Raw genomic sequence first — 11072 nt, 5'->3', positions numbered from 1 at the left:
TGCTTAAAAGCAAGTTGCTGAGCCTCTGCTCTAGTAACCTGTTTCTACTTCCATCAAAGCCTATGTGGTCACTGGAGAGTTAACTGAGATAACATATATAAAGCCATAAAGCTCCTGGTACACAACAGGTGCTCAATACTTAAGCTGTTTCTCTTTCTACTGCTCTATCAGTGTACATCACTCCTCCACCATTATTTTCAAATCTCTTTCTTGATCCATTTATCGTCACTCCCTCTTCCTATTTTTAAGCCCAAAATGTACTAAATGGTACAAGGGTTCTGGCTTCCTCTTTGTCCAATAATAGGGCCTCCTCTTGGTAGCCACAATGATGTTGAAGGGCAAGAGATTTCCTCTACTTTCTAGTTGGAGAGGGCTGGGGGCAACTGGATCTGGCCTTGGTAAGAGCCCCTCTTTTTATACTTCAGATGTTGGCAACATTATTAAACATCCATCCACTTTCCCCAGCAGAGGCCAATCAATCCCCGCTAAAACATGAAACCCAGTCTCACATCCCACTTTTCTTAGGCACCTGACCACCAACCATCAAGTCACTCCAGGCAAATTAATGGCTTTTCTGCATGATGCTACTACACAGAGCTGCTTTGACCAAAGTACTACACTTTACTCACTGATACATACAGTACTTACCAGATTACGAGTTGAATTTTTGTCTGTCTTATAATGTAAGATCCTGAAAAATGAGAATCATGATTAAGCTAACTCCCAAGCATATAATGGTAAATGCTCAATAAAGGATAATGACTATTACTAATTATATATTTCTTTCTCTTCCAAATCCCATAGCATATTCCATTACTTCTTCCATTACATTTATCACTTTCCACTTTGGATTCTAGATATGTGTGGGTGTGCATGTGCTTAAACATTCCTACAAAATTGGAACACCTTAAAGGCAAGGGTTGTGTTGTCCTCACCATCAAAAGTAGCTAGTTGATCCTAGGTATTTACTCAAAGGATACAAAATCACAGATTCGAAGGGGTACATGCACCTCGATGTTTATAGCAACATTATCAACAATAGCCAAACTGTGGAGAGAGCCCAAATGTCCATCAACTGAAGAATAAAGAAAATGTGGTGTATATATACATTGGAAAATTACTCAATCATCTAAAAGAATGAAATCTTGCCATTTGCAATGACATGGATGGAGCTAGAGTGTATTATGCTGAAATAAGTCAGAGAAAGACAAATATCATATGATCTCACTCATATGTAGAATTTAAGAAACAAAATAGATGAACATATGGGAAGAAGAAAAGGAAAAAAGGGAGAGAGGGAAACAAACCATAGAGACACTTAACAACAGAGAACAAACTGAGGGTTGATGGAGGGAGGTGGGTGGGGCATGGGCTAGACAAGTGATGTGTATTAAAGAGGGCACTTGCTGTGATAAGCATTGGTGTTGTATGTAAGTGATGAATCACTGAATTCTATTCCAGAAATCAATATTGTACTGTATGTTCACTAATTAAAATTTACATTAAAAAAAAGACCTGCTATGTGGCCATAGGATTGACAACAGACCCAATATGGCCATTCATATATCTGCCACACAGAGGAGCTAGAGCCTCACAAAGTTACAGAGATCAGTAAGGAATAGCAAAGACAAGACTGAGAACAGCTGGGTTTGGATTTCCTGGAAATCCTGGGACAGAGGCCAAGACAGAATCCAGGGAACAAAGTTGAGTGGTTGTTAGATCAACAACCCCATGATGAGCTGTCCAAGGGTCAGTGTCCATGAGCCAGGCGCGGACACAGCAGAGGCTGGGGGTGGGAGAGAGCCATCTGGGAGATCCGGATCTCTGAAAGCTCATGAGCACTTACCCTTTCAATCAATTTCACTGATATTTATTGAGTACCTACAATGTGTCAGATACTGTCTAGGGTGGGGGATACAGCAATAAATGCATCAGACAAAAAAAAGTAGCTAGCTGAGTGTATCAAAGATGCTCAATAAACATTGTTGAAAAAAATGATTTTTGAGTTCTCTTTGTGAACCAGTAAATATGTTGTGAACAGGTTCTTAATGTCTCATTATGACAATACTAGTGATTATGATGATGTCCTTTGAACTTTGTCATCCTTCCCTTTTATGGGGTTTGGGCTGGAGGGAGCCATGACCACCCCATAAATGCTGGATTGTGCCCCCCCATTCCTATGTTGAAGCCCTAATCCCCACTCTGACTATTTGGAGACAAGGCCATTAGGGAGGTAATTAAGGTTAAATGAAGTCACTAAGAGTGGGGCCCTAATCCAATAGTGTGGTGTCCTTATAGGAAGATGAAGTGACACCAGGAGTGCACATGCACAGAAGAAAGCCATGTGAGGACACGAAAAGGAGGCTGTATATAAGTCAGAAAGAGAGTTCTCACCAGAAACTGACCCTGCTAGGTGTTAGTCTTGGATTTCCAGGGTCCAGAGCTGTGAGGAAATTCATTTCTGTTTAAGCTACCCAGAGTGTGATATTTTGTTATGGCAGCTGGAGCAGACTAAGACTGTGGCCTTGAGTCTTTGGAATTAAAAAAAAAAAAAAAATGTTTGTTTCCTTTTAGTTTTTAAGTCCTCTGTCTTAAAATTATTTGACTTGTGGTAACCCAGATCTCACGGATAAATCCCCATCCCACTTCCACTCTATGCCTTTTATCCCTGAGTAGAAGTTTGGAAAGGAGGAAGGACATGTTTTTTCAGTCCCTGTGATGATTATTATGTGTCAAATTTACTGGGTCATAGGATTCCCAGATATTTGGTCAGAAAATTATTATGGGTGTGTCTACAAGGGAATCTCTGAATGAGATTAACATGTGAATCAGTAGACTGAGTAAAGCAGACTGCCCTTGATAATGTGGTGGGTTTCACCCCATCAAATGAAGACTTGAATAGAACAGAAAGCTAAGAGAGAATGTCTGCCTACCTGACTGCTGGGCCAGGACATTAGTCTCTTGCCCTTGGACTAGAACTATACCATCAGCTCTCCTGGGTCTCCAGCTTGCTGACTGTGTATCTTGGGACCTGTCAGCTCACATAATCTTGTGAGCCAATTCCTTAAGTAAATACTTCTCTCTCTCTCTCCCTCTCGATAAAAATGATAACAAAAATACTAGTGATTATATTTATATTTATGAGAAAACAAGTTCCTATTCAGTGTAATTTAGGCCTCATAAAGAAATTACTCCACATCCCAGTTACTACCTATAAGTGTATTTCTTGTATGAATTTTTGGACTCTGAAGTCACATTCTCAAATATAATCATTATTGTGATAGCCTAAAAAGTTGAGCCACATCAATATGAGTAGGAGGTAAGGTAATTTCTATCAGTCACCTAAGAGAAGAGTTAGCCTTCATGATATTTATATATTTATTATTTATATAATATTTATTTACACTTATGTCTAATATTTGCTGACATTGAGCACTTTCTATGTGCCAAACACTATGCTAAGGACTTATCTCTTTTATTCCTTACCACAAACCTCTGAAATTAAAAATTTTACTATCCCATTTTACAGATGAAGAATCTGACTTAGAAATGTTAATGTCAATCGTGGGGTGCCTGGGTGGCTCAGTCGGTAAAGCATTGGACTTTTGGTTTCAGCTCAGGTCACGATTTCAGGGTCGTGGGATTGAGCCCCGCATTGGGCTCCATGCTCATTGGGAGTCTGCTTGAGATTCTCTCTCTCTTTCTGCCCCTCCCCCCTCAAATAAATAAATTAATAGTAATTAAAAAAAGAAATGTTAACTGAATCCCGATCACAACTGTTAAGAGGTAGAGCTGGGGTTTGTACTCAGGGAGTCTGGTACTAAAGGCTAAGCTCAAATGTTCCATCATTACCTATAAACTGGAATTGAAAGGGCAAACTGCAGGTAGAGAGGACTTCTCCTCATTCTCTTAGCTTAGACTTTGAGAGTCCACATATCTAGGTTGATGCTCCCAAGGGTTGTGTATTAAAGATGGAGGTCCCATGTGGAGGAAGACTGGGAACCCAAAGGAAGAGATATAAAAAAAGATCTGTTAATTTCCAGGCACCTACACTGATGTGAGACTACAAATTCCAGAGAGAAGATTAGATTTTATCATCAGATTATCTAAATTTAGGTATTCACTATGTTTACTTAACTTTGGTTATCCTCTAGCCTTAAGTACACCTGCACATACACATTAATAGTCCAAGCTGTTTCTCCTCTGCTGCCTGGTACTAAAAGAAGGATGGGAATCTTTGGCCACAGTAATCACAGATGAAGTGGGTCCCTTTGAGGTCTGCATGGTTGCAGCCACCATAATCATCAAGAGACCATCAAGAAGAAGGTGAATCCCAGGATAAATTTGGAGTCACACAATCCAGCTTACCTTCTCCCGGGCAAGTCTCCTTTCAAAATCAACCTTAAGAGTCAGGGTTGTTTTGTTTTAAGCTGGGGAAGGCAGTATTTTCCTCTTGGCCCTGATTCTTCCCCTGCTCACACTTCTCCCAACTGGTTGATGCCAGAAATGGCACCTTTCAGTGCATCATCTCCATAACTTTGGCTTTTAATCCCTGTTAAACTTAGCTCTCCTGGGAGTGGGCAGCCTTTCAGGCTAACATCAGTCAGCCACATAGAATTCAGCAGAAAGATGAGGCAGTGAGAATGTGAGGCAGTGGGCACTTAGGCCTGGGGGTCAAAGACAGACTAGCAAATTGCAAAGAACACTGAGGTTGGGGAACTAAGAAAAACTAATTTCCCTCACAAATTGGCTCAAGCTGATTAGAGGCCAATGTGAAAGCCCTTACCCTCATTGCAGCTAAAGTTCTGTTACAGATCAGGTAACCACTTTCTTCATCGGCCAGCCCCTAAAAAAAGCATCAACAGATCTGTGTGGGATAAAGTGGCACCATAGGAAAGATAAGGCAGTTGAGTCATTACCTTCTTGAGTCTTAACTATAGACTATTCTGTCTATAGTTAATTCTTTACTTGTTAGATATTTGCCTCCTGTTGGACACTGAAACAATTAGTTATCTCTTTTTTTTGTCCAGTTATTTCACATATTGCTATGAGTATTTCAAAGTGATCCAATCTCTCTGGACCACACCCTGGCAGTGTGTTAAAAGAGCTGGAAACCTGTTCTCACCACTGACATTATAAATTGACTTTGGAAAATTATCCCAAGAAAATAACAGGCAAGGAAAATAATAGTACTGTCATGTGGCATTTTCATATGCATCCATTTAGAGCTGCCATTCATATTAGCAAAAAAGTCAGAAAGAACTGAAATGGCCAACATATTAATAGGAAGGAATATGGGGCACCCGGGTGGCGCAGTCGGTGAAGCGTCTGTCTTCAGCTCAGGTCATGATCCCAGAGTCCTGGGATCGAGCCCCGTGTCAGGCTCCTTGCTCAGCAGGGGTCTGCTTCTCCCTCTCCTTCTGTGCTTGCTCTCTCTCTCTCTCTCTCTCTCAAGTAAATAAATAAAATCTTTTTTAAAAAATAGGAAGGAATACTATATGGCTACTAATGTACAGCAGTGGGTTGAATTGTGGTCCCCAAAAGACATGTCCACTCAGAACCTCACACTGTTATTTGGGATACCAGTCTTTTTAGATGCAATTAAGATGTATCAAGATGCGATCATCTGGATTAGGGTGGGTCCTAAATTCAATGACAAGTTCCCTTATAAGCATCAGAAAAGAAGATAGAAACACAGAAGGCCAAATGAAAATGGAGGCAGAGATGGGAGTTATGCTGCCCCAAAGCAGTGAATATGAGGAGCCACTCATTTCTCCAGAAGGGGATTCTCTGGTGTCGTCTATGCTTTTTTCAAGCCCAGGTAGTATCTTTATAATCATTATTCTGAACTCTAGTTCCGACATCTTACTTATATCCATACTGATTAGGTCCCTGGCAGTCATTACTGCCTCTTGTTCTCTTTTTTGGGGTGAGTTTTTCAATCTTGTCATTCTTGCAGAAAGTGTTCCCTTTTCTATTTGTAGAATTGCAGCAATTCTCTTCTTAGAGCTCCGGTTGAGTTCAAAGGTGTTCAGAATGATTTGATAGCTATCTAGCTGAATTCCAGAGGCCAGACAAAACTAAGGTCCCCTACTCCTCCACCATCTTCCTCCCTCTCCATGTGAGGAGCCACTCAGACCTGAAAAAGGCAAGGAAGGATTCTCCTCTACAGCTTTCAGAGACAGAGACACCTTAATTTTGGACTCCTGGTCTCCAGAGCTATGAGAGAATAAAGTTCTGTTGTTTTAAGCTACCCAGTTTGTGGTAATCTGTGACAGCCACCCTGGGGAACAAACACAGATGGAAAGGAAGTAGATAATGTTGGAAACTGAGTAGATGATAATAGTAAACGAAAAAGCTGCAGAACTCAAAAGTAGTCAGTATGTGCTTATGATAAACAAATATGAATGTATATCACAGAGAAGATTTAGACTAATTTTCATGGGTATTTTTTAGTAAAGTTGTTTGAATAAATAGAAAATATTTGAAATGTTAAAAATATAATAAGTAATATGGACTGTTAGGGGCACCTGGGTGGCTCAGTCGTTAAGTGTCTGCCTTCAGCTCAGGTCATGATCCCAGGGTCCTGGGATCGAGCCCTGCATCGGGCTCTCTGCTTGGTGGGAAGCCTGCTTCTCCTTCTCCATCTGCATCTCCCCCTGCTTGTGTTCCCTCTCTCCCTATGTCCCTCTCTGTCAAATAAATAAATAAAATCTTAAAAAAAAAACAAAACTAAAAATAAAGTCCATTCCATGTAGCACCAGAGCCAGGTTAGGACCCAGGCTATTTTTCACTCCAGTCAATTTGATTTTTGGTTTTTGACCCCCAGCAATATTGCCTCATGAATCCATTTTTAAAACTCAAGTACCCACCAAAACCTTACCCACCTGTACCTGCTTCCCTGTCATGGACTCTTGTTTATAAGGATAAAGTAGATTTACCCGTCTTGGTCCAGCTGTCCCCAGCCTTTGTCTTTAGCCAAACAAAATATTCTCTCACAGAAGGAACCCTTGTGCACTGTTGGTGGGAACGTAAACTGGTGCAGCCACTATGGAAAATAGTAGGGAGGTTCCTCAAAAAATTAAAAACAGAATTACCATGAGATCCAGTAATTCTACTACTGGGTATTTACCCAAACAAATGAAAATACTAATTTGAAAAAGATGTATATACTCCTATGTTTATGGCAGCATTATTTATAATAGCCAAGATAATGGAAACAACCCAAGTATCCAACAGTAGATGAATGATGAAAGAAGATGTGGTATATACCCATACATACATACATACATACATACATACATACATAATGCAATGGAATATTACTCAGCCTTAAAAAAGAATGAGATCTTGCCATTTGTGACAACATGGATAGACCTAGAGTGATTTCCTTTATATGTGGAATCTAAAAAACAAAACAAACAAATAAACAAAAAGCAGAAACAGACCCATAAATACAGAGGACAAACTGATGGTTGCCAGAGGGAAGGGGAGTGAGGAGAGGGGCAAAATAGATGAAGTGGAGTAGGAGATACAGGTTTTCAGTTATGGAATAAGGGGAATAAAAAGTACAGCATAGGGAATATAGTCAATGGTATTGAATAGCACTATGTGGTGACAGATGGTAACTACATCTGTAGTGAGCACGGCATAACCATAGCATAAGCTGTCAAATTACCATGTTGTACACCTGAAACTAATATAACATTGTGTGTCACCTATACTTCAATTAAAAAAAATAGAAATATATATGTGTGTGTGTGTATATATATATATATATATAGTACTAATTTGAAAAAAAAATTCTCTCACAAACTCTATTACCTCCTCACTCACCAGTCCTCACCCTCCTAAGTAAAGGTAAGGCAGAGAGCATATTATTTTTTTCCCTATTACCTGATTATTTTAAATTGTTCAGAGGAAGTGTTAATTTGTAGTTGCCTATGTAACTATACACAGTTCTCTAGTGGATCATTTAAGTCTTACTTAATTCAACTAAATGGGCCTATATGAAAAGTCAGTATCTATTTAGCCTTCCTATTTCATGCATCTATTTCAAATATTTTCTCTTTTTAAAAGATTTTATTTATTTATTTATTTGAGAGGGAGAGAGAGAGAGAGCATAAGACCAGGGGGAGGGAGAAGCAGACTCCTCGCTGAGCAGGAAGCCTGACACAGGACTCAATCCCAGGACGCCATGATCATGACCCAACCTCAAAAATTTTCAACCTATTTTAATAAAAAGACTTAACCATCCTATTTTATAATATCAAATATTGTGTGGTGTTTTCAGTACTCCACCACTTAATATTTTTCACAGTTTTTATAGACTTTTGATCACTTGACACAAAATATTGTAAGGCAGGTAATTTTTATCACCATCTTTGAAGTGAGAAAATTATGACCCAAGATTAAGTGATTTTTGCAGTTATAGAGCAAGTTAATAGCAGAGCCAGAACCAAAACCAGCCTAGTCCTATTTCCAAAGGTCCACATTATAGTAACATATTTTCCTTTATCTCCCTCAAAATCATTCTAATTCTTTGAAAAAATAAAAAACAAGGAATAAAACAGTGTATATAATATACTACTACTGTGTTTTTAAAAAAAGAAAAAATAGGATCTATATCTACTTTTTTATATATGTACAAAGAAAGTCTAGAAGAAGAAATTCAAAAATGAATCGCAGTAGCCAGTACTTGGGAGAGGAAGGAACTTGCTGGATGACAGACAGGAATGGAAGGTTCTTCACACTAGGCCTTTTCATACTTTTTAAAAAACTGTATGACTGTACTGCATATTCAGAAAACTAAATACGTTCTTAAGTAAATATATAAAAAAGGCTTGGCTCTTCTTTAAGTAGTTAGAGTCACCTAGAAAGCCTAGTTCCTGAGCTGAGAACCAGGAATTGGGGGAGGCTACCTGTTTGCAGTTTGATGATGATGAATGATCTAACACTATGAATAAATGGATGATCTAACTCTACTGACTCTCCCCTCCCACATCTCACATTTAATTAATGGTAATGGCAAGAATAACTAGCACCTGCTCACTTTATGCTATGAATTTTTTTACATGTTAGCACCATTTAATCTTCACAACAAACCAATGAAGTAAATATAATTTATATCATTTTGCAGACGAAGAAAGTAAGGCACAGGAAAGGTAGTTTGCCCAAGGCCAAAGTTAGGAAACCAAGATATGAACTCAGGTATTAGGGTCCCAGGGCCCACACTCTCAAACACCATCCCACACTGCCTCTCACTTATACAGCAAAGTTATCTCATTGGGTTTAAGTCTGATCTCTTAAAAAAAAAAAAAAAAAGAAAGAAAAGAAAATCTTTGTAAAATTCCCTGTGTTTCTTGGGAGGATTCATGGGACGTATCTTTTAACCATTGTCTTTAGCCCCTTCTGGAACAGCTAACTGTCACCTAGGGCACCATGGAATCCACAAATAGGACAGAACTGTGACGAGTACTAAGAGGGAAGGAGGTAGGATCTTCAGAATGTTCCAGAGCAGTAGGTACCTGCTGGGAGGAGGCTGCCATCCACAGTCAAGAAACCAAATGCTCAGCGAGATCTGGAGTGGGTAGGGTGACTCTTTTAGGGTAACAAGTCAATTTTAGCAGCATTCCAGCTTGGCAATGGATTAGGAAGGGTGAGCAAAACTCTCAGACAACACTTTGAAAGGATCAAAGAAACAGAGTAGCTTCCTTTCAGAGAAAGCAGCCCATTCCTTGGAATCCAGCTGAGTCTGCAGGTAACCAAGAGTCTGGCTTATCCATATAAGTTATCTGATAGAACCACAAGCTTGTATTTATATCTACACCAAAGAACACCGGCCAGACTGTCTTTGTCATCACTGGTACACTTGAGAAGGAATACCTCCTGCTCTTTCCCTCTGCAGTGAGCTGAGCAATGATACTGCTAAAACAGGTGCCAAAGTCCTGTGTCCTTTCTTCTCTTTCTAACTTCACCTCCACCGATAAGAATGAAGACCAAGAGTCTGGATGGGGGACTTGAGGAGAAGGAGAGAAGTAACGTGGGTCCAGGTTTTCTCTGCAGTTGGAAATATAATTAGACAAACCCTGAAAATCAGAGACCGAGTCGGAGACTGGGGGTCATTCAGATAGGTACTTGAATCCATGAGAGTAGAAAAACTCACCAAGAGAAAATATGTAGAAAGAGAAGAGCTGTGGGCAGAGCCTTGAGGATACATTCACTTCAAGTTTGAAGGCCAAAAGAAAAAGAGAAACCAGCCAAAGAAACAACAAAGGTGGAGTCAGAGAGGCTAGAGACAGATAAAGGAGCCAACGAAGAGATAGTACTCTATTGCATTTGGAAAACAAACCTTTTGCATAAAAGTGTGAATGGTTTTTTTCTTAGAATGTAATTTATCTCTGAGGATGAGAACCTGTTGGTTACATTCTAAGAACCATTACAATTTGGTTTTCTGCGCAAGGAATTTCTACGTATAAATAATATTGATATTATTATTATTTTAAAATTTTATTATTTGAGAGAGAGCACACACAGAGGGAGAAGGAGAAGCAGACTCCCGCCCCAGCAAGGAGCCCGATGTGGGGTTCCGTCCCAGGACCCGGGGATCATGACCTGAGCCGAAGGCAGACACTTAACCGACTGAGCCACCCAGGTGCCCTGATATTATTATTATTAAAGTGACTTCTTGGGGGGCACCTGGGTGGCTCAGTCAGTTAAGCGTCTGCCTTCGGGTCAGGTCATGATCCTAGAGTCCCAGGATCGAGCCCAGCATCAGGCTCCCCACTCAGTGGGGAGTCTACTTCTTGACACTCTCCTCTCATTCTCTCTCTCTCTCTCTCTCTCAAATAAATAAATAAAATCTTGAAAACAATATATTGTTGGGGCGCCTGGGCGGCTCAGTCAGTTAAACATCTGACTTCAGCTCAGGTCATGATCCCAGGGTCCTAGGATTGAGCCCCACATCAGGCTCTCTGCTCAGCGAGGAGTCTGCTTCTCCCTCTCCCACTCCCACTCCCCCAGCTTGTGCTCTCTGTCTCTCTTAAATAAATAAAATCTTTTTTAAAAAAAAT

The sequence above is a fragment of the Zalophus californianus genome, chromosome 9, assembly GCF_009762305.2.
Source record: "Zalophus californianus isolate mZalCal1 chromosome 9, mZalCal1.pri.v2, whole genome shotgun sequence".
NCBI lineage: Eukaryota > Metazoa > Chordata > Mammalia > Carnivora > Otariidae > Zalophus > Zalophus californianus.
This window is presented reverse-complemented; position numbering follows the sequence as displayed.